Below are 24,962 nucleotides of genomic sequence, written 5' to 3'. Positions count from 1 at the left end.
CCGCCATGGTGGAGACCGTGGCGGAGACGGAAGGGAAAGAGTGCCCCCATGGCACAGGCCCTCCCGCGGATCGGTGGGCCCCGATCGCGGGCCAGGCTACCGTGGGGGCACCCCCCGGGGTCAGATCGCCCCGCGCCCCCCCCCAGGACCCCGGAGCCCGCCCACGCCGCCTTGTCCTGCCGTTCAAAAGGTGGTTTAATCCACGCCAGCGGGGCAGGCAATTTATCGGCGGGACTTCGGCCCATTCGGGCCGGAGAATCCAGCGGGGGGTCCGCCAACCGGCGCGGCCCGATTCCCGCCCCCGCCGAATATCCGGTACCGGAGACTTCGGCAACCGGCGGGGGCAGGATTCACGGCAGCCCCCGACGATTCTCCAACCCGGCGGGGGGTCGGAGAATGACGCCCATGGTGTAGTTTTGGTGTCAATTTTAAAATGTTTGATTCCAGAACTAAGGGCAGAGCTATAAAGAGAGAGGCAAAAATAGGGGTGCGAATAATTTGGTTCCAGGTAATTGTTTCACCCATGTACAAGGTTAAAGAAAGTTGAATCATGATTTGACATTAAAGACAACAAAAGAAAATGGGAAAATCAAGCAGAACATTTAATTCAAGATAAACACAAAAATGGGGGCCGACAAGCTCCAACCAGGTACTGAATTCAAGGTTCTCATATTTAGAAATGCTTTAGGAATGCTGCAAGGATAACCTGGTAGAAGTTGATGTTTACAGCAGTAGTCAAATCCTGTCTGAATTTATCTCATTTCATAGATGTGACATTTTTGAAAAGAAGCTGCTTGCACCAATCTAAAAATTATCCAACCTGGCAGATTACCTTCCTTGAAGTCACAAGTAATTGTGCAACCTGGAACACATTTTAAGGCCTGGGGAGATTAATTGCTCATAAAATAACACAAAATGAAAATATATTCTTCTGCATAGCTTAATTTCACCACCAACCCACCTGCCACCCACCAACCCACCCACCACCATTCAATCTTGCAGAAAGAAAATACCTTTTGTGAAGTCCCTGTACAATTTAATTAAATACAAAAAATATATTTGGTTCAGATATTACCTTGAAAATACAAATAGGGATACCTCCTCCACATATTCTGCAATAACTTGCTTTCCAACTGGTTATCTATTCCACTTTAGACATCTGGGGCAGGATTCTCCAAAAACTGGCGCGATGTCCGGGACCTGGAGCCAAAAACAGCCCGGATCACTCCAGCGTCAGGCCCCCCCGCAAACAACGCAAATTCTCCGGCCCCGAATGGGCTAGCAGCGGCGTGACGCCGTTCGCGATGGCGTCACCCGACCCCCACCCCGGAAGACCCGACAAGATGGCCGCCTGCCGCGCAGCCCCGAGGTTCCAGGACCGCAACATCGAGGCGCTCCTGGACGCAGTGGAGGAGAAGAGGGAGTCCCTGTACCCCAGACACAGCTGCAGGGTCGCCCCACGCCTCAGCCGGCGTCTGCGGAGGGAGGTGGCAAAGGCCCTCAGCGCTGTGGCTCTGACACCACGGACAGGCACCCAGTGCCACAAGGTGAACGACCTCATCAGGGCAGCCAGGGTGAGTTCCCCCCCCCCCCTGCCCGATGTGCGGCACACCCCCAGGTGAAACCAACCCTAACCCTAACCTCTGCACTATACGCGCAACCGATGGCGTGCATTCATATACCTAACACAGTTGCCCTTTACCCCTGCCACCCACCCGCCCCCCCACAGGAGAAACGCGCACACAATAGGGAGCATGAGAGGACTGGAGGGGGCCCAGCTGATGAGAGGCCACTCACCAAACATGGGGAAAGGGCCCTGGAACTGGCTGGTGGACTTGAGGACCGGGAGGTGCCGATGCAGAGGTCGGGGGCCCAGCAGCTAGTGAGCCACCGACAGCACGTCCCCATATCCCCCCTCCCCCATATCCCCCTCCCCTGTATCCCCCATATCCCCCCTCCCCCATATCCCCCATATCCCCCCTCCCCCATGTCCCTCATTTCCCCCTTCCCCCATGTCCCCCATATCCCCCCTCCCCATATCCCCCCTCCCCCATATCACCTGATCACCCCCTGCGTGTCTAACCATGCATGCTTCATTGTGTATCGCAGGAGCAAACGTCGAGGCATCCATCCCCGCAGATGCCGACCGCCCGCAGAATGCCCCAGGGCGACCACAGGATACGGAGAGACCCGGACCCTCTGGCACGCGACGCCCGCAGGATGCCCCAGGGCGACCATGGGAGATGGAGAGACCTGGAGCAATAGGGAGATGACGCCCCCGTCTCGTGCGGGTGCGGCGGCGCAGGCATGTGCCACCCAGCGACAAGGGGGGCAGCCACAGGCCCCCGTCACAGCCGAGCCACGAAACCACTACCCACGATAACCCCTACCCACGATACCCCTACCCAGGACACCCCTACCCAGGACACCGAAATACAGGACAGTGACTCAGAGTGGATGGGTGGAGCCGAACCGCCACCCCAAAGTATCATGGACTCAGAGTGGGACGAAGAGTACGACACAACGCCACTGCTGTCTCCAACATCCTCCACCATTGCAGAGACACTCACCTCGGTTGGGCACTTTAGTGATGAGGCGTCTGGTACACTCACTGGTGCGCACAACACAGCCGTCCCAGTACAGCAGGTGGAGGAGGTAGGACCAGCAGAGGGGCCAGGAGGTCGGAGGGCATCCTGGAACAAGCAAACATCTGCCGCCCAGATGAATCCCGGGTTCCTGGAGTTACCACACCCACACATAGCCCCGATGCAACCACTGAACCTGGGACGAGCGAAGAGGGTGACGGCTGGCTTGCAGCGGCTGCAGTCGCAGGTGGAGGAGTGCACCCGCGACCAGGAGCTGGGAGTGGTGCCGGTCATGCGTGCCACCCAGGCCAACACCGCACGGGTGGCGTCCGCGGTGGAGGCAATGGGGGTGACGGTGTCAGACATGGGGAGCAGTATGCGAGGCCTGGGGCTTTCCGTGCAGGTGGCATCTGTGGCCCAGGACATGGCTGCCCTCTCACAGGAGGCCATGAGCCAGCGCCAGCAGCAGATGGCAGAGGCGCTCAATGCCATGGCCCTGTCTCAGCAGGCCATGGCCCAGTCTCAGCAGGCAATAGCCCAATCCCTGCAGGCCATGGCCCAGTCTCAGCAGGCCATCGCTGAGGGCATCGGCACCATTGCCCATGTGCTAGCCGGCGTCGGACAGTCACAGACAGGGATGGCCAACTCCCTGAGCTCATTGGCTGCAAACCTGCAGACGCTTGTCGATACCAGCACGGGCTTCCAGGACTGGCAGCGCCAGGTGTCGGAGGGGCGTCGGATGGCTGGTCCGTTCGCACCCCCGACCCATGTAGTGGCCTGGGGGCCATTGGGCACCCCGAGGGAGGAGGAGTTGCTGGCGCCCGTCCCTGGTCCCCCTGTAGGGGAGGTCCAGGAACACTGCAGCACCTCAGACTCCCCCCTTCCATCCCAGGTGCATTGGGTGGGCAACGGGCAGGTCAGGCTGGCAGCTCACCATCCCAGTCGCCTGGACCGCAGCCTGGCCCATCTAGGCCAGGACGCCCCAGGAAACGGCCGCCAAAGGGATCCCGAGTCAGAGGGCAGGAATCGCAGGAGTCCACCTCCAGTTCTGCTGTACCGTCTGGGGAACCACCTAGGCGTAGTCAAAGGGCCCGTAAGGCCAAACAATTAGACACTGAGTAAGTTGGCACGGGTGCAGGGCACAGACGAGTTTTAGGGGCTAGGGCACATGTGTGCACTGTTTGTTATTCAAATCACTTTAACACCTACAGAAGCTGCCTTTGTGCTCTGTTTGAAGCGTGCGGGGGTGTCATGTACGTTGAGCGCCAGTGTGTGTGTGAGGGGTGGTCTTACGTCGGCCTCAGGTGAGTCTGCCCCCTGCCCCCTGGGCCGCCCTCACCATCCCCCTGGGCAGAGGACGGGCCGGGCGCTGCAGTGTCACTGCCGCATGCAGGGATGGTCCAGGTGGATGGTGGTACTGTGGCCATGGGTCAGACATCGTCCAACGATGTGGAGCCACGAGCTCATCGCAGAGCGGGTTGTCATCATCCTCCATGGCCTGCAATAGACACGCTTCCACCGGCGCCTGTTAGAGCCCGGCCGTCGTGCCGCAGGTGGATCTGCAATGGAGGGGTGGTGTGCATGCGGGTGGGGTGGGTGTGATTGGGATGGGGGGGGGGGGGGGGTGAGGGTGCTGGGTGGGTGGATGGGTGGGGGGGGGGGGGGTGAGGGTGTTCGGGTGTTGCCATGGGATGCGGTATGTGGCCATACTCGCCAATTCCCACGCCCCCCTAGTCAGTGAAGCGGGCGGCTATCAGCCTGTCCCGTGCCCGCTGGCCCAGCCGGTAACGGTGGACAGCCACCTGCCCATGTCTATCCTGTCTGCCCTGACCATTGCCCCCATCCCCCTCATCTGGGGAGGACTGTGCCTCTTCCTGCTGCTCCTCCACTCTGCCCTCCTCTGCCTGCGGAACATCGCCCCTCTGCTGGGCCTCTGTTGTGCAGGACGCAGCACACCACAATGATGCAGTTGACCCTATCTGATGGATACTGGAGGGCGCCCCCAGAGAGGTCCAGGCACCTGAAACGCATTTTGAAACCGGGACCTGGGATTCATGTCGCATTACATTCATCCCCCACCATCTGGCCTGCAAAATCCTACCAACTGTCCTGGCTTGATACAATTCACACCTCTTTAACCTGGGGTTACCCCATCTCTGGATCTGTAAAGATTTAATCACCTGCTAATGCTCGCATTCCTAGCATTGTTTGGCATCTTTTAATTTGTCTATATATGTGTTTCTGGAACAGACCTCTTCATTCACCTGAGGAAGGAGCAGCGCTCCGAAAGCTAGTGACATCGAAACAAACCTGTTGGACTTTAACCTGGTGTTGTAAGACTTTGTACTTTAAAACAGAGATGAGGAGAAATTTCTTCAGCCAGAGAGTGGTGGGTCTGTGGAATTCATTGCCACAGAGGGCGGTGGAGGCCGGGACGTTGAGTGTCTTTAAGACAGAAGTTGATAAATTCTTGATTTCTCAAGGAATTAAAGGCTATGGAGAAAGAGCGGGTAAATGGAGTTGAAATCAGCCATGATTGAATGGTGGAGTGGACTCGATGGGCCGAATGGCCTTACTTCCACTCCTATGTCTTATGGTCTTATGGTCTTAACACGTATGAGTCATGTACACTTCCCGGGTATCGGGCGCAGACGTGCAGTATAATCATGCGGTGATCGCAGACCACCTGGATGTTCATGGAATAGGTCCCCTTCCTATTGGTGAACACGGCCCTGTTATCTGTAGCTGGTCGCACGGCGATGTGCATATCATCGATCGCGCCCTGGACCATGGGAAACCCAGCCACGGCAGAGAAGCCCACGGCCCGGGCATCCTGGCTGGCCCGGTCCACAGGGAAGCGGATGTAGCGGTGCGCCATGGCATATAGGGCGTATGTCACTGCCCGGATGCACCGGTGCACCGATGTCTGCGATATGCCGGACAGGTCCCCACCTGGCGTCCGGAATGACCCCATGGCATAAAAGTTCAGGGCCACCGTAACCTTGACGGACACGGGGAGAGGGTGTGTGTCCCCCAGTGCCACGCGGTGCCAGGTGTGCCAGCAGGTGGCAGATGTGTGCCACGGTTTCCCGGCTGATCCGGAGTCTCCTCCTGCATTCCCGGTCCGTGAGGTACTGGCACGACAGCCAGGGCGAGTACACACGGGGCCACCTCGGGTGCCTCCATTGCCGTGGCGCCGCGACGTCCTCCTCATGTTCCTCGTCCACTACGTGCTCTCCCTGCTCCTCCTCCTCCTCGTCCTGTCGGACGGGTGTCCCTCCAGCCTGGGCGGCTGCTGCCTGCCCCTCTGCAGCATACTCCTCTGCGGCAGCCTGCGCCGCCTCTCTTACAGGCTCCTCCTCCTCCTCCAGGGCAACATGGAGAATAGTGGCTGCCGCCACGGCAGCTAACATCACTGCTGATCAGAAAACATGACGGGGGGGGGGGGGACATGTCATCATTGCCCGTACCCCACTCCCCACAGCCAGGTGGCATGGGTGTGACTTTTGGAGAATGGCACCTGGCCAGGTGGACAAACTCCCTTGCCCTCGCAGCCCCCGTCCCCGGCACTCACCCTCCCCCTCACCCGGCACTCATCCCCCCCCTCACCCGGCACTCATCCCCCCCCTCACCCGGCACTCATCCCCCCCCCTCAACCGGCACTCATCCCCCCCCCCCTCACCCGGCACTCATCCCCCCCCCCCCTCACCCGGCACTCATTCCCCCCCTCACCCGGCACTCATTCCCCCCCCTCACCCGGCACTCATTCCCCCCCTCACCCGGCACTCATTCCCCCCCTCAGCCGGCACTCATTCCCCCCCTCAGCCGGCACTCATTCCCCCCCCTCACCCGGCACTCATTCCCCCCCCTCACCCGGCACTCATTCCCCCCCCCTCACCCGGCACTCAGCCCCCACCCCGTCCCCGGCACGCATCCCCCCTGTCCACGGATATGGGCAGCCCCGGAGTCCATTGTCTTGTGCCCGCCCCTGACATTCTCCGAGGCGGGCAGCACAGTTGACGCCCCGCCGACTTTTCACCCTTCGGAGAATTCGGCGGGCGGCGGGGGCGGGATTTACGCAGCCCCCCAGCGATTGTCCGACCCGGCGGGGGGTCGGAGAATCCCGCCCCGATTTGACTTTGCACATGTTTTTGCAATCCTTTGTATAAAGAGATTTTCCATAATATACGTTTAATCAGTTTAGCTTCAATTTACAGGTGATGTTCCCTTGTTCTCGATTAATTGACGAGAGAGGAAAGAGTGGTGCTATATTTTGTATTTATTATTTTATGCATTTGAATCAGATCACCACTAACCTCCAGAGGCCACAGGGAATATAATCCAAACTTTTCCCAATCCACTTTCATGTCAGGAATAATTCTGGTGAATCATCACTGAACTTTCCCCATGTGTTTGTGCAAACATACTTCAAAACTAAACACGAAACCATCCAGATCGTCCGGTCTCTGGATCACCGAAGGCCGGACGTACAACCCAAGTTGCGAGCAGGACCCCATGGAAGTCCCGATGCACCAAAAACCAGGGAACTTTCAACATCCAATTGTCAATTCCCCCTATTCCCTGGGACCGTCTGTGAAAGTCTCTGATTCTGAGCTAGGCTGGGAGACTTTGCCTAGTTCTGTGGTACTTAACTGTATAGTTACCCAGGAACTGTCAAACAGAACATTTCTATTCTAATTCCTGAGTGACTACAGAAGTGACCTCCCCAATCACTCACACTGCACCCCCTTGCCCCCCCCTCCACATCCCCGCAACTCCACCTTGCCCCTATCCAATCCGACCCCCACTCTCCCCACCGACCTGACCCCAACTACTCAACAAGCATCCCTCGACCCAACCAGACTACCCCTCCCGACCATACCCATCTTCCACCTCACCCACATGCCGTCTTATCCACCCTATCGATTCACCCATTCACTAACATTCACCCATTCATTAATGTTCACACTGGACATTTAAGCTCAACATACGCCAGCTCATGGCGCAAAAAGGGGTCATGTTTAGTCTTTCTTTCAATGTTACACACTCTGATGGGGTTTTCGGAGGGGCAGAACACTCAGCACTTCTGGAGAAGATGGGCTCAGAAAACCTGGAAAGAAATACTGAGCAGCGGATTTCCGGTGGCAGCATGTAGGGAGTAGTCACACACAATGTGGCTCCCTCCAGAGTACTTTATTTTTAGCCCTTTTTGGCATGTTTTTGGTGAGGTTCTAGGTTAAAACTCCACTAATTCGATGGGATATGATTCCCACACAAGAGAAATTCCCAGAAAGTCCAGGACAAGGAAGCTTGCAAATAAAGATTTGCTGACGGATTCAGAAGCCTCTCGAAGCTCTTTGGCTGAGAAGATGGTGGAGGCTGCTACCGCAATTGACCCCTCCATTGTCAGCCGAGATGCTTACAGGCATCTTAGTAACAGAATTTCAGAAGCAGCAGTGAGATGTCTCAGAGGACCTCCACAAGATGCCCTAGCTCCCATTCGGGCGCCATTGCAGAAGACTGATGAGATGGTAAAGTCCATGGCACAACGATACAAGGTGTGGAGACGGCTCTCTCGAAGCAGAAGGTTGTTTCCTTGGAAGCAAAGATGGCAGTGTTTGCCAGTGTTAATAAAGCACTGAGGACCACGGTGGATGACCTGGAGAATCTCTCCAGGAGACAGAATCTTAAAATTGTGGGTCTGCCGGAGGGAATAGACGGCCCAAATCCAACGGATTATGTCTCGAAGAGGATGTTTGGGAAGATGGTGGGTGAGGGTGGATTGGTGTCCCATCTCAAACTGGATTAAGCCCTCCGGTCACTCAGGCAGAAGCCCCGTCCCAGCGAACCACCATAGGCAATCATCGTGAGGTTCCGGAGTTTTCAGAAGGAGGAACAAGTCTTAAGATTGGTGAAGGATCATCGGGACTACAAGTGGGAGGGCCATGCCATCAGGGCACATCATGATGTAGGCAGGGAGCTGGCTATGAAACGGGTGGCATTTAAAAAAGGCACGGCCGTGTTGTATAAGAGCAGAGTTCGATTTGGGGTGGTATACCCGGCATGTGTCAGAGTGACTTTTGGTACAAAGGACTATTATTTCAACGCGCTGGAAGCGACAAGAGGCTTTTGTTAAGATGCATTGGCTGGGAAAGAGTTAATCATAATTTTCACGAGGTCTTTGTATGTTTGGGGAAGGAATGTGGTTATGGGAATTTGTTGGGGTTTCTTGTGCAAATTTGTATTTTATTGTTCTTGTGTGGGAGGGGTGTTTTTTCTTTGATTGTTAAAGTTGGACTTGGGTGGGGGCTGGTGGCTATGGCTATTATTTTGACTTAGGTGGTCCCCCCTGCTAGTTGAAGAGTTAGCTAATGGGAGCCGAGTTGTGGGGGTAATTGCAGCTCATCATTTTATTGCAGTTTTAAATAATGTTTTGTTTTGCTTGGGGTTAGGGATAGTGGAGGTCGGGGCTAGCGGTCTTTGTTCGCCTTTTGATTGTTTGATTGTTTATGAGAATGTGGTATTATTGGGAAGCGGGGAGATAATGGCGGAGGTTGGGGGTTAGGAATAGTTTTCTGGCGGTGTCTACAATTTGTTCTTTGTTCGGTCTGGATGGAGGGTCTGGTGGCCATCTCGGGTGGGCCCTGTGCCTGTACTCTTTAAATAGATGCTGGATTACCCTGTTTGGTGGAAATGGTTGACTCTGGGTCAGGGGGGCTGGTCACTTAGATTGCAAGGGAGTTGAACAGCCCAGTGAAAAGGACGAGGATATTTGCACGCTTGTAAAGTTTAAATGCTGATGTTGTATTTCTGCAGGAGACTCATTTGTGGGTCAGGAACCAGAAAAGGTAATGGAAAGGGGTGGGTGGGACAGATATTCCACTCTGGTTTCGATAGTAGGGTCACAAAAGCGTTGCTTTTTCAGTAGCTAAGATCTTGGCGGACCCGAACGGGAGACATATGATTGTCAATGGGTCTTTGGCGGGCACCTCGGTGGTTCTAGTTAATGTGCATGCGCCAAATTGGGATGATACGGCTCTTATTAACAGGCTTATATTCCTGATTTGGAGTCACACCAACTAATTATGCGGAGGGCGGGGTAGACCCAAGTCTCTGGTCCCATCTGGGTTGGCAGAGGCCTTATTGGCTTTTATTGAGCTGGTGGGTCTTTGCATTCATGTGATTTTGAGTGATAAATATTTTTCTTTTTTCTCCCATGTCCATGAAGTTCATTCTTGGATCGGACGGCTCTCCTTTCTTGGGTGAATAGGGCAGGGTACTCCGCAATTGTGATCTCAGACCATTCCCCACATTTTGTGGATTTGGTATTAGAGCCGGTTCCTCCTCAACGCCTGTAATGGAGATTGGACACAGCATTGTTGGCAGATAAAGGATTTTGCGAGAGCATATACTCCGCCATTGAGGAGTACACTACATTTAATAAGAGTGAGTCGATCTTTCAGAGGTGGTTTCGGAAGAATAGACAGATTTTGTTGAGGGTCTGCAGCTGTCATCCAATATACATCGATTACTAAACATCGACCGACCGCTCCCCCTCTCCAGTGTCGAAACAGAGGGGATTGTCTCAATGGACACCGAAAAGGTGTTTGATAGGGTGTGGAGGGGATATCTCAGATCCTTGGAAGGTTTGGTTTTGGCCAAAAGTTTATATCTTGGATTTATCTTCTGTACAGGGCCCCCACCACAAGTGTTTGCACAAACGCCTTGAGTTCAGGTTACTTTCAGCTGGATAGGGGTACGAGGTAGGCTTGTCCATTGTCTGCGCTTTTGTTTGCTTTGGCTAGCGAACCATTGGCCATAGCATTAAGATGTGCCATGGCATGGAGGGGGATAAAGTGGGGAGGGAGTGAGCATACGGTATCCTTTTATGCAGATGATCACGGACCCAGTCTCCGCCACGGATGAGATAACGAGAAGCTACGTGGGAGCTTTGGCCCCTTCTCGGGTTAGAACTTGAATTTGAACAAGAGCGACTAATTTCCAATGAATCCCCCAGAGAGGAGAGCCAATCTGGGGATGTTGCCTTTTCGCCTTGCCAGATCTAGCTTTCGCTTTCCGGGAATCCGGGTGGTCCACGATTGGGCTTCACTTCATAAATGAAACTATGCTTGTCTGGTGAATGAGGTTAAGTCTGACTTGCAGAAGTGGGATAACTTCCCCTTGTCCTTGGCGGGCAGGATAAAGACCGTTAAAATGAATGTCCTCCCGAGGGTTTTTTTTCAATATCTCCCCATTTATCTCCCCTATTCTTTCTTTGTTAGTGTCAACAAATTGATGGCTTCCTTCATTTGGACGGCGAATACCCCAAGGATTCAGAGGGCATTTCTTCAGAGAAGGAGACAATTAGGTGGCTTAACTTTACCTAATTTGTTATTTTGTTACTGGGCAGCTAATATTGAAAAAGTACTGGGGTGGCTAAAGGAGCCAAATTCCATGTGGGGGCAGATGGAGACAGTCTCTTGTAGTGGTTCTACCTTGGAGGCTTTCATTGTTCCCCTGTATAATTTACCTCATGTCCGGTAGTGGTGTCCACTCTGAGGATTTGGAGACGGTTTAGACAACATTTTAAGTTGGACTCAATGTCGTTGTTGGCCCTAAATGTTAGTATTCAACTCTTTGTGCCATTGGGTTTAGGTTCGACCTTCAGGTCATGATTGGGGGGGGGGGGGGGGGGGGGAAGAGTCTGAAGAGGTTTGGGGGCCTGTTTGTGGAGGGTAGGTTTGTCAGTTTTGAGGTGCTGTTGGACAAATTCCAACTCCCGAGGACTAATTTATTTAGATATGTTCAGGTTCACAATTCCTTGCTTCAGGAGTTTGCTTCATTTCCTTGCCACCTCCGCCCTCTCTTTTTAATAGAATTTTATCTCTGGCCGATGCGGGTGAGGGGAGGATTTCGGACATTTATGGCCAGATCCTGTCAGCAGTGCAGGCTCCATTGAATGAGGTGAAGAGGAAGTGGAAGGTGAACTGAGTCCATTTTGAATAGGGTGGGGAGGGGGTGTGGAATAAAGCTCTTCACAGGGTCAATGCTACCTCCTCATGTGCTAGGCTCATCTTGATTCAGTTAAAAGTGGTGCACAAGGTGAGGATGAGTTTTTTTTCTCGTGGGTGGAGATAGGTGCGAACATTGTTCTCCCGGAGGCCAACGAATCATACCCATATGTTCTGGTCGTGTCCTAAATTTGAAAGCTTCTGGGTCTCCTTGAACACCATGTCAGAGATTCAAGATATCAAGCTGGAGCCATGACCGCTGGGGTGGCCATTTTCTCGAGGTTTCGGACTTTCCATAATGCAGGCAGGGGTGAAGACAGATGTTCTTGCCTTTGCCTCGTTGATAGCCCAGAGGAGAGTTCTGCTTGGGTGGAGATCTCCTACTCCGCACAGTGACGCGGTTTGGTTGGGTGACCTAATAGAGTTCTTATATGGTGAAGTACATCTTTAGGGGATCGGTAGAAGGGTTCTATGGTAGAAGGGGTGGTACGGTGGCACAATGGTTAACACTGCTGCCTCACATCACCAGGGACCCAGGTTCAATTCTGGCCATGGGTGACTGTCTGTGTAGAGTTTTCACGTTCTCCCCTTGTCTGCATGGGCTTCCTGCGGATGCTTCAGTTTCCTCCCACAGTCAAAAGATGTGCAGATTAGGTAGATTGGCCATGCTAAATTGCCCCTTGGGTGTCCAAAAGTTAGGTGGGGTTATGGGGTTACAAGGATGGGGCAGAGGAGTAGGCCTAGGTAGGGTGCTCTTTCAGATGGTCAGTGTAGACTCGATGGGCCGAATGGCCTCCTGCTGCACTGTAGGGATACTATGATACTCGAGATGGCAGCCGTTCATTTCCTTTTTCAAAGAGTTAGTCGCCATCAGCTGTTGGGCGGGGGGGGGGTTCGGTTATATGTCTGGGGGGTTGGGTTTAGTGGGGTTGTTGAGTATTGATTGTGCTATTTCTGCATTGTACCTTTATGTATAGCCTGGTGTTATTTTGTCATTATGAAAGATGTTTTTTTTAAATAAATACTGAGCACACCAAGGCATGGAAAGGTTCGAGCAGAACAACAAGCTGACCATGATTGACGCGTCGCAGAAGATCGAGGTCCATATTCAAAATGGAGTCTTTCTGACGCTCTGTAGAATTGCAGAATTGCCTCCTTACTTTTATCCTGTAAGCCTTTTCCCACCCTTCATTATCCACAGTTCACATGGGGCAGTAGGCTTCTCTCGTTATTCAATGCAATTCTGCAGGCCGGTGTCAAGCCTCCCTCCATCCATTTTCTGTTGTTGCTCACCCAACCAGTCCTTTACTCTTTCAGAAATATGGGCTTGAGGAGTATTTCAGATAACAACTATGAATTGGGACTGGAGTCAGATCCAAGTCAAGACAGCAGGTTTCCTTTCCTAAAGTCATTAGTGCGGCACTTTGGGTTATCATTTTGAAAAAGTTGTCTTTCTTTTAAACCGGATTGCAGTTTTTTTAAAATTTCCAGATTATTTTTAAATGTTCTCGGAATTATTAGTAATGCAACCACTTCTCTTTAAAAAACAGAAAAGCTAGCGCAGCACGGTGGTACAGTGGATAGAACTGGGACTACAGTGCTGAGGACCTGGGTTTGAATCCCGGCCCTGGGCCACTGCTGTGTGGAGTTTGCATATTGTGTGCATGGGTTTCACCCCCACAACCCAAAAGATATGCAGGTTATGTGGATTGGCCCATGCTAAATTGCCCCTTAATTGGAAAAAAAAAAATAATTGTGTACGCTAAATTTAAAAACGCATACAATTTTGGAAACAAAAATTACCGAAAATATTATCCACAAATGTATTTGTTACTTTGGCCTACAAGATGTTCCCCTAAAGACACCTTTGTGTGCAGCCTCAAGTGCAATTCGGAATTTTCATCTGATCCCGGCCAGCAATCATTTCAAAAGCAAAATACTACATGTTCTAAATCAGAAATAAAAACTGAAAATGTTGGCAATACAGAAGGATCCCTTCTCCCAATGTCTGCGTGGGTCTCACCCTCACAGCCCAAAAAGGTGTGTGCAGATTGGCCACGCTAAATTGCCCCTTAATTGGGAGAGAAGAAGAATTAGGTACTCTAAATTTATATTTTTCAAAAACATTTAAAAATACAGACAAATTCAGGTCATCATGACTTGAAACACACTGTTTCTCTCCTCAGATGTTGTCTAGCTTACTGATATTTCCAGCATTTTCTGCTTTTATATCAATCGTTTCAGCTGTTGTAAGAAAATGTTGTACGTGGAAAAAGATGCAATGCGTCAGTGTTATAATTAGCACTCTAACTCCTGTGAAGCCACAATACCCAGACCATATCACAACGACTAACCTCTATCATGTGACAACCATGCAGAAAATGACCAGGGAATTATTTAGTTTCTGTACACAACTTCTGCTGAAAAATGTATCATGGCAGATGTCGTTTTCACCCTCCATTAAGTTCTTCTTCACGCAAAAAAGTGAACATCACTTTGAATTCACTTTCAGGCTTTTGACCATCACTCTACAAGGAATTATTAAAGAAACAATTAGGTTCTGCAATTGGAAACTTTAGGTTACTTCAGACGGATGAATTAATGTGTGCCAAATGAGCATCTTCATTAATAAGGGTCCAGTGGTCAGCTGCAGTTCATTTCATTTGTAATAATGCTACAGTTTTCCATATTAGGAAGATAGGACTCTTGAGGAGTAGTCCATTCAGCTCTTTGAACCTGCTCTGCCATTTGATAACTTTCTCGTCTTCACCCCCTCCCCCCCCCAAGTAACTTTATTTAAAAGTGATTCATGTACTAAGACACACAGATCCCTCAGTGTCACCAAGTTCTGCAATGCCTCTCCATTTAAATACTTTACTGCTTTTCTATTCTTCCTGACAAAGTGGACACGTTACATTTTCCCACATTACACTCCATCTGCCAAATCTTTGCCCACTCACGATGCCCAAATTCCAAATTGCACTTGAGGCTGCACACAAAGGTGTCTTTAGGGGGAATAGCTTGTAACCTATCTATATCCCTTTGCAGACTCCTTGGCCAGGATTCTCCGACCCAGCGGCGGGTCGGAAAATCCCCAGGGGGACCCGAGAATCGGGCCCCGCCGCCCGCTTCCCCATTCTCCGGCGCCGATTCTCGGGCGCCCGCGGGATTCTCGCTGCGCTGGTCGGGGGCCATTGACAGCGTCGTCTCTCCCCCCCCTCCCCGGCGATTCTCCAGGCCCCGATGGGCCGAGTGGCTGAAGAGTTTGGCCGAGTCCCGCCGGCGTGGATTACTCAGGCCTCACACGGCGGGATCTGGCTGGTGAGTCTGCGGAGGCCATCCTGGAGAGGGAGGGGACCCCCATGGTGGCCTGGCCCACGATCAGGGCCTACTGATCGGCGGGGGGGGCTGGTTCCGTGGCGGTCTATTTTACTCCGCGCCGGGCCCCTGTAGGGCTCCGCCATATTGCCCAGGGGGCGCCATCGGGAAGGGAGCCCCCGCGCATGCACGGTAATATGCCAGCTGTTCCGCGCATGCGTGAATTCGCACGGGCTGTTCCATGCCGGCTGGAGCTGCGGGACCACTCCGCTGCCGACCTAGCCCCCTAGAAGGGGAGTATTCCCCATTATCAGGGACCGTTGGTGCCGGAATGGTAGGCGCCGCTTTTCACACCGGTGTGGGGACATAGCCCTATTATTGGAGAATCCCACCCCCCATGTTCTCTGCACAACTTACTTTCTTACTTACTGTGATGTCGTCAGCAAATTTAGCTATCATCATCAATGTCATTGATATAGATTGTAATTATTTGAGGCCCCAGCACTAATACGTGTAGCAGTCCACTAGTTACAGCACGTCGTCCCAAAAAAAGCCCATCGCTCCTCTGTTTCCTGTCAGCTAACCAATCCTTTATCCATGCTAATATTTTGCCCCCTATGCAATGAGCTCTTATTTTGTGTAGTAATCATTGATGTAACACCTTATCATAGCATCCTAGAATCCCTACAGTGCAGAAGGGAGCCATTCGACCCATCAAGTCTGCACCGACCCTTCGCCACAAAAGTCATTTTCATGTTCTCCATCCTGCTGGTCCTACCCTGTAGCTGGAATACTTATGTTAATTTCAGGGTGCACCTCAACCTTTTTTACAGCCACAGGCAACCCACCCCCTGGTTGCAACCCTCACTTTGAAAAAGTCTGAAGATGACTTCCCTCACAGTCATTTATATCGTAACTTGCTGAGATCTTTGTCTGAGAAATCATCAGCTTTGGAATATTCATTTTGGAGTTGCCAAAGTGTATCAAGTAATGCCAATAGAACAAATAAAAAACATCCCACAAACCCTAATCTTCATTCCCTGAAAGACTTGTTTAAGGAAAATCTATTGAAACTTTTTAAAAAATGAATGCCAGCACTGCATTCACTGTGCCAGTCCTGTGAATGACGGAAGAGAAAGGCCAGTCGCTGACGTGTCCAGAACTCTCTCCGAGGCAGAGAAGACATATTCCCAAATCGAGAACGACAGGTTGGCAGTCGACTTCAACAACAAACAATTCCACCAATGCATATATGGAAGGTATTTCACAATACTGACGGACTAATTGGGGTTATTAAAGGAAGATAAGGCAATCCCTCCCATTGCCTCTGCCCGGATACAACGCTGGGCATTAATGCTCTCTGCATAAGAGGACACATTGAAGCATTGACCCTAGATCCAGATATGCAACACCGATGCTTTCAGCCATCTTCCATTATCCGTAAGCTGAACACTCCCCCACCGGTACCAGAGGAAGTTGTAATGACTCTAAGCATCTTAGAAATGCTGTCTGAAACAAATGAGAACTTGGGCGCAAAGAGACCCTGTCCTGTTGAAAATCAAGAAATATGGTATTCAGCAGGGGTTTCTATGGTCAAGCTTTATTTGACCTGAAGAGAAGAACTGAGCTGCGAAGATGGTGTGTTCCTTTGGGGCTCACGAGTGATTGTTCCCAATCCCGGAAGACAATAATTCTTGGAGAAATTGCATGATGCCAAGCAGAGCATATCTAAAATTAAAATGCTAGTAACGAGTTGCAAATGGTGGCCCGGCATCGACGCCGATATAACGAACATAGTCGAGCAATTTGACCAACGGAACATGCCCCCTTTACATCCATGGGAATGGCCGAGCAAGCCTTTGGTGATGGTCGCCAATATTCCTTCTATTGGTGGATGTACACTCAAAATGGATTGACGTGTACTGGTTGAAGTCCACCACCTTTATCACAATGGTCGAAAAATGACGTCAGTATTTTTGCTTTCATATAGTACCTGAGGTCCTGGTTTCAGATAATAGACTACTTATACCACTATGGAGTTTCAACAGTATCAAGCATATCAAAACAATGTCATACCATCCGTCATCCAACTGTTTTGCAGAACGGGTTGTGCAAACTTCGAGTCCGGGATGAAGAAGCAGTCGGCAGCCTCCATAAATACAAAGGTTTCACGATTCTTGCTATCTCATAGAACCTCCCCACACTCAACAACAGGGATTGCCCCCGGTGAAACTGCTAACAGGGTGTTGATTGCGCATCATATTCTCAAATTTAGCAGGAAGAGTGGAGTCTAGGCAACATGTTCAAAAAAGAAATCATGACTCAAAGGCAGAGCAAATATTTGGAGGGAACCCCAGTTTTCTTAGCAACTTTCAGGGTGTGAACCAGCTGAGAAGGCATTTTAAGATGGAGAAGATGTCAGTGCTGACACCACTGTGTGAGAACCACAGGTTCAAGCCGGGGGAGATGGTTGGGATTTGGGGGGAAATGGAGGGAGGCAGTGCTGGAGAGAGTTAGGGACTTGTTCTTGGAAGGGAGGTTTGCGGGTCTGGACGAGCTGTGAGAGAGATTTGAGTTACCAAAGGGCAGTGAGTTTAGACATATGCAGGTGTGGAACTTTGCGCAGAAATAGTGGAGGGTATTTCCCAAGCTGCTGTAGTACACACCGCTGGAGCAACACTGTTGCTGGATGAGCTGGAGGGGAGTAGGATTGGAGATATATACGGGTGAATGGGGGAGCAGGGTGGGGCACAAGTGAGAATCAAGAATAAATGGGAGGAGGAGTTGGGGGGGTGGGAATAGTTTGGGGGCTATGCTGTGAGGTGATACGGCAAGTGAACTCAACCTCTTCCTGCGCAAGGGTGAGCTTGATTCAGTTCAAGGTGGTGCATAGAGTGCATGTGACTAGGGCGAGGATGATTGGGTTCTTCCAGTGGTGGCCGATAGGTGCGATAAATGTGGGCGAGGGCTGGCAAATCACGCACATTCTGGGGTTGCGAGAAGCTGGAGAGATACTGGGAAGCTGTGTTTGGGACATTATCTAAGATAGTGGCGATGGAGATCAAGCCGGATCCAATGGTGGCAATTTTTTGGGTATCAGAAGTGCCAACGCTTCTGGAGGGGAAGGAGGCCAACGTTGTGATCTTTGCTTCTCTAATTGCCCAGCCAAGGATCCTGGTAAGTCGGAGGACGGATACGCCACCAGAGGTGGTAGCTTGGCTAGGGTCTTGTACAACTTTCGCAGGTTGGAGAAGATTAAGTTTGAGTTGAGGGGGTCAGCGGAGGGTTTCGCATTGCGCTGGGGATTGTTCATGGCGCTGTTTGAGGAATTGTTCATCGCAGAGGGGTTGGCAGGGATAAATGAGGAAAAGCTGTACAAACTGTGGACTGTTTGGAGTGTGTATTTTATATTTTGCTGTTTTAACATGTTTGGAATAAAGTAACTTTATTTAAAAAAAATTAAAGGTGTGCAATGCCCATTTGAGCACAATTATTGCATTTCTATCTTGCTCTGAATAATGCAAGAAATATGGTGCAACTATCCTGCACAAATGACTGTGAACCAAAACTAAATTTGCCAACCTACCTTATATTGACAACATGCATTTTATACAACAATCATAACAATGATGAACTGCATTTGCATGGTAATTGAAGCTAATGGCTAATATTGGTAGTGATAAGCTGGCCCAACAATGGAGATATTTGTTTGATGCAGATAATAAATCGCAGGGTCAATGTGGTACACTATACAGCCATAGTGCAGCTGGAGAATATACTGTGCGGACTGTAATATTTTAATTAATACTTACTTTCCTAAATGTTAAATTATGCAGATTCATGCCGGCTTTTTATCTGTACTCAAGGTGCATCATCGATCGCACTATATGGTTTCAAGGGCTAAACATTCTTTCTTTGCATAAGTGCATTTCTCTAAACCTACAGAGGTATGTGAGACTCTGCCCATAGATTTTGATGTACAGACATTTTTTTATTTTATTTTGCAGGACGTGGGTGTTACGGCTAGTCCAGTGTTTATTGAGCATCCCTAATTGTCCTTGAGAAGTCACAAGGAAGAGCCTTTATCCGAAGTAAAAAATAAACTAGAGCAGTGTGCTCATCCTAAACCTTTACACAACAAAGCAGGCCATGTTTGGCACCTCCTCTCAGCAACATCTTGGTCGCATTTCCATTCTCAGCATATAACCGCCCCAGAAACTCAAGCAAAGCTGGAATATGGTGTACGGAAGACTTGAAGTGAAGCAGGAAGATTAGTTTTCCAAACTCATATCTTACTAACTTAGGCTAGCTTTGATCGTCACACTATCCTGATTGTCCAAGGTTTAGTTCACCTAACCGACACAGAAAATGTTAAAATCTGACGTGGTCTTTAATGTTGGATGATGGAGAGGGTAAAACAAAAAGGACTGTAAAATTACCTTAATAAGATCCTTCACCGTTCCTAGGTAAACATTTAACACACTTCAGGAAATTCTTACAAATGAGAATATTTTGCTTAAAGAATTAAAAGGATGCGGGGAGTTGATGTTCTCTATTGCCTCGGAGTTGAATAGAAATATGAAACATCATGTGTACAACAAAAACACATAATAATCAAATGATCCTGACTTTACCTACCAATATACATGAGTTGTCTTAGCAACAAGACTCCATTTAGTTCCCATATGCTGCTGCTTTTCCTTCATTTCTGCAAGAACACTTTAATGGACTGATCGTGCATAAAGATTGAAGTACACCAATATCATTATTAATACGAGCTAGAATGTATACTTTTCACCATCGTTGATCATAGATTTAACTAACAAACTCTCTTGATGTTTATGCTTACTAACATTTTGGTGGTCCAAAAATGGCACACAAATGTGCCATAGCAACCACAGCCAACTAAAACAGCTCCGCAGTTAAAAGGGGCAGGAACAACGGCATATGGTATCCAAATTATGTTTAATTGCTAAGGAAACACTCAAAATAACCATCACTTGCAATCAAGATAATTGAGATTATTTTGCGTGGAGCATCATAATTCCCGTGTCATTCTTACTGATCGTACCAATCCTTACAGATTCTGATTCAAACTGTTATTTTAAGTAGAAGCCGCCTCTAAGAAAGTTGCTACTCATTAGAATTGGTAGTTTCACCGCAGAGAAAAACACAAGTGCGAGAAAATATTGGTTGCACGACAGCAGTTTCCTTGACAACGAAATGCCATTCAGTTTCCTTGTGCGGTCACTGCCATAATGATCAGTTGCAGTTTTCCGTTTATCCTATTTCTTAAAAAATGTTCAATGGGCAAACATTGTAGAGGTACAGGGAAGGAATGCATCTGCTGAAACAAATGTTTTAAGTGCTGTACTATGTTATAAATTTGCTGGAGCTCATGTTTATATAGAATTGGCCAAATTTTCAAACGCCTAGCAGCCAAGACACAGTGCTGTTTCTTGGCTGGCAAAACATCTATCTGGCAAGTTCAAAAATGTACAGTCACGACTGGTGATGTTTTTCTTTTTTTTTTTTAAATTCAGAGTACCCATTTGTTTTTCCACAAGGGGCAATTTAGCATGGCCAATCCACCGATCCTGTACATCTTTGGGTTGTGGGGATGAGACCCACACAGACACGGGGAGAATGTGCAAACTCCACACGGACAGTGGCCTAGGGCCGAGATCAAACCCACGTCCTCGGCTCCGTGAGGCAGCAGTGCTAAGCACTGCACCACCATGCTGCCCTATGTCTGGTATTTCTAACAAGGATTACCACTTTTCTAAAAAAAAATAACATGCATATTTGGCAATTATCATTTTACTCCAGGTTGCAAGAATTTTCCTGATAAAGCCAAGATGCAAATCTATATACTGCTGTCTCATAATCTTCGTTCATACCTGTTCCCCCAAGGTAAAAGCAAACCCGAATGAGAACAGAATTCTGTAAAGGGCAATCTTGTAGCTATAGAACAAAACAATGGATTGACCAAACAAAAGAATACAAGAGTTCGTACCTCAGTTTAACTAGATATGGGAATGGGTCAGACAAAAAAATGTCTTCATTTCTTTTCCAGTCGGTTATCTTCTGATGTTCACTAACATCCAGAATGCACAAGTCCCACAGAGACACAAAGCAGGTTCACTCCCTTATTTGTTCAGAGGAAAAATAATCGACTGTAGAGGTCATCTCTGCTTCTATCTCCACAAATTACCATTGGGGGGGTTACCATTCACAAGAAACTGAACTGGACTAGCCATATTAATACTGTGGCTCCCAGGGCAGGTCTAAGGCTACCAATCCTATGGTGAGTGACTCACCACCTAACCCCTCCAAAGCCTGTCCACTATCTAATAGGCACAAGTCAGGAGCGTAATGGAATACTCTCCACTCGACTGCATGAGTGCAGCTCCAACAACTCAAGAAACTCAACACCATCCAGGACAAAGCAGCCCGCTTGATTGCTCCCTTCCACAAACATTCAAACCCTCCACCACCAATGAACAGTGGCAGCCGTGTGTACCATTTACAAGATGTGCTGCAGTAACTCACAAAGGTTCTTTAGACAGCACCTTCCAAACCCAGAACCACTACCATCTAGAAGGAAAAGAGCAGCAGATACCTGGGAATCCCACACCTGGAGGTTCCCCCCCAAGTCACTCACCACCTTGACTTGGAAATATATCGCTGTTCCTTCACTGTCGCTGGGGCATCCTGGAACTCCCTCCCTAACAGCAAAGTGGGTATACCTACACCTCAAGGACTGCAGCAGTTCAAGAAGGCAACTCACCAGCACCTTCCGAAGGACAACTAGGGATGGGCAATAAATGCTGGCCTAACCAAAGAAGTGCAGGTCAGGTGGATTGGCCATGATGAATTGCCCTTAGTGTCCAAAATTGCCCTTAAGTGTTGAGTGGGGTTATTTGGTTATGGGGATAGGGTGGAGGTGTGGACCTTGGGTAGGGTGCTCTTTCCAAGAGCCAGTGCAGACTCGATGGGCCGAATGGCCTCCTTCTGCACTGTAAATTCTATGAAATTTCTATGAAATAACCAGTGACACCCACATCCCGTAAATTAAATTTTTAAAAGATGCTGCCTGAACTGCTGAACTGTTTCTACAGCAACTCTATTTAATTGACATTTTAGTTCTAAACCTGATACAGGTGGAAAGGGTAACCTATCTATCAGAGGGCAAACTACATTAGCAATTCTGTAAGCAGCGGGCCCCGATACTCTCTTTAAGGTTCACAAAGTCACTACTGTATACATAAGATTAGCATTTTTGTACCAATCTAAATTCCACTGCTCTTCCTTGAACAGGACTTAAGTCTTAAAGCAGAGATTCTCAAAGATCTCTGGTAGTCTGCAGAGATTTTTTAGGGATGTGCAAAATAAAGTGAAAGTTCTTGAGTATGTGCAGCTTACAAATGGGCAACATGCATGGTCAAATGTATGAGGCAGACATGGTGCAAGCAGAGAGCTGGGAATGGAGCACAGCTGCCACATGTGCAGTACAGAGTGGGCTGGCAGTCTCACCTGGGAAGGGGGCAAGCATAGAGGAGTGCTGAATGCAGCAGAAAGATCGCCACATAGTTACCAAGGTCGATATGGGTGCCAGGTGAATTCAGCCTTGTTTAAGAGAGGGGAGAATCTTTTGTTTAAAAGAAAATTATGTACTGAAACTCCACGAAAAAGCACCAAGCCTCATGCCATTTTCCCTGACTTAGATGCTGCTATTAATCTTAGGAGTCCATCAACCAAAAATGTTTGAAAACCTGACTTAATTGGTCATCACATTCATGAGTAAATTTGGGTAACTTATGTAAAGTTGCATCATTACACCATGTGACAGAGTAGCAAAAAGAGCTCTTTGTTCATTTCACGCTCTCCAAAAATAGGTTCACCACCACTAGTGGTCCATGAAGACAGTGCTCCTTTAATAAATCAAAATGTCACTGCGAATTCTACTGTAGGTTACATCCCCCCATGTAACAACCACCATACATAGCTTGAAAAATGTAGAATTTTGCATACATATCTTCATTGTTAAAGATTTCTGTAGTACTTTGGCAGCAGGCAAGTCGACAGTCAGATTTGGTATTATGAAGGATCATAGCGATGATATGGTAGAGAAAATAGCAAACGGGCAAACCAAATTGTTGGAAACAGCTTTAAATACAATTATCAAGCACGTGGTAAAAGAAAAAATTGAAAAAAGAGAAAAGGGTTTACATGACGTTTGATACAAGCTGTTAAGATGTCGGAGCTGTTAAACAAAATCAGAAATAAAAAATCTAAATTTTTCAGTAAACTATATAAAATTCCCGTGTACTTTTTATTATTTGATTTTTTTTAAATTAAATTTACCATAGAAGCATTATCTGAATTACTCCACATGGCTGCAGTGGTAATATCGTCAAATTTGCAAGGAAATTGTAAACAACTCCTAAACTTGCTCTGAATGTAGCAGTAGAAGTTACTTGTCCCTTCTTCCCTTTTGCAACATAGAACATAGAAAAATACAGCACAGAACAGGCCCTTCGGCCCACGATGTTGTGCCGAAATTGGACTATATCAAAATATATTCCCTGTTAAGAGATTGAGAAATAAAAGAAAAAGAGTCAAATTTCCTTTACTTCACCCCATCCAGTGATGGATATCAGGATCAGGAAAAGTTCCTCATCTTTCAGAATCCATGACGGCAATAATTTTAATTGCAAAAGAGTAACTGGGGTTGTTGGCGACGGCCCAAAGCTATTTCGTGACCCACAGCCCAGCCTTCTGCCACAGTAAACGGGGGGTGCTGTTCTAGCTCATCTCCAGGGTCCCAGGTTCGATTCCAGGCCTGGGTCACTGTCTGTACGGAGTCCGCACGTTCCCCCCGCGTCTGTGTAGGCTCAGAAATTTGGACATTCTGAATGCTCCGTGTGCCCGAACAGGCGCCGGAATGTGGCGACTAGGGGCTTTTCACAGTAACTTAAGAATAATAATTGCGTATTGTCACAAGTAGGCTTCAATCAAGTTATTTCCCTTCGTATCCAATGGGGTCAGGGCCACAATCCGGGTGCAGACCCCCGCAGCCCTTGACTACAGACTTGTTAGTAAAAGGGTGGGATGGTCCGCCATGGGGGCGCTCCGCCGTGGGGGGGCAACAGCGCACGGCTTCGCAATGCCAAGCTCTGGATCATGTGTACCCATTATAGGGGCAACCCTTGTCCCTGCCTGTCTGTCCCACCGACCACCCATAACTCTCACTGACCACGGAGGCCTCTGGCCGTGCGGCTGAAGGCTATTGCGGATAGGGAATTGGCAACTGTACATAAGTGAGCACTTCACACATCCCAAGTGGATTCCCACTAGATGGGACAGGTCCAGGTTGGCACCCAGAGTCCCCTCCTCCTGGTCGGTGCCCATAGGGCCCTGTGGTTCATCTCGGGACGGAGGGGCAGCTGGAATGAGCCCCGGCTGCCTCTGCGTCATCTGGCCCTGCCAGTTCTGGCAGCTCCCAATGGATGCACCATGGTGTCAGCGCCCTCGCCGATGCTCCTCAGCGATTGGAACATGCTCTGCAGTGCCTCGACAATGCCCACCCGGGATCTCCCGGCCACGATGCGCTCCCATTGGGGCACAACGTCGCTGGTAGATCGCGCCCCACATGTTTATTAACTTCCACAAAAAAGCAACACCTCGGAAGCTTGATTAATAAATATGATGATGAAAATTTATATAAATAAATTATATACGTGAACAGGCACCGGAATGTGGCGACTAGGGGCTTTTCACAGTAACTTTATTGCAGCGATAACTAATAGATATAGGACAGAGGTCAGAGGTAGGTTCTTTACGCAAAGAGTAGTGAGGCCGTGGAATGCCCTACCTGCTACAGTAGTGAACTCGCCAACATTGAGGGCATTTAAAAGTTTATTGGATAAACATATGGATGATAATGGCATAGTGTAGGTTAGATGGCTTTTGTTTCGGTGCAACATCGTGGGCCGAAGGGCCTGTACTGCGCTGTATTGTTCTATGTTCTATAACGTAAGCCTAC

General features: G+C 49.2%; 1 protein-coding gene across 3 annotated transcripts in view; it reads right to left on the bottom strand.

The window, feature by feature from the left end:
• LOC140424909 (LIM zinc-binding domain-containing Nebulette-like) overlaps positions 1 to 24,962 on the bottom strand; it is a 524,814-nt gene that overhangs the window by 472,722 nt on the left and 27,130 nt on the right. The window lies entirely within an intron of this gene.

Source organism: Scyliorhinus torazame, chromosome 6 (assembly GCF_047496885.1).
Source record: "Scyliorhinus torazame isolate Kashiwa2021f chromosome 6, sScyTor2.1, whole genome shotgun sequence".
Classification (NCBI taxonomy): Eukaryota; Metazoa; Chordata; class Chondrichthyes; order Carcharhiniformes; family Scyliorhinidae; genus Scyliorhinus; species Scyliorhinus torazame.
The sequence above is the reverse complement of the archived record's forward strand: the minus strand, read 5'-3'. Positions and strand labels throughout refer to the sequence as shown.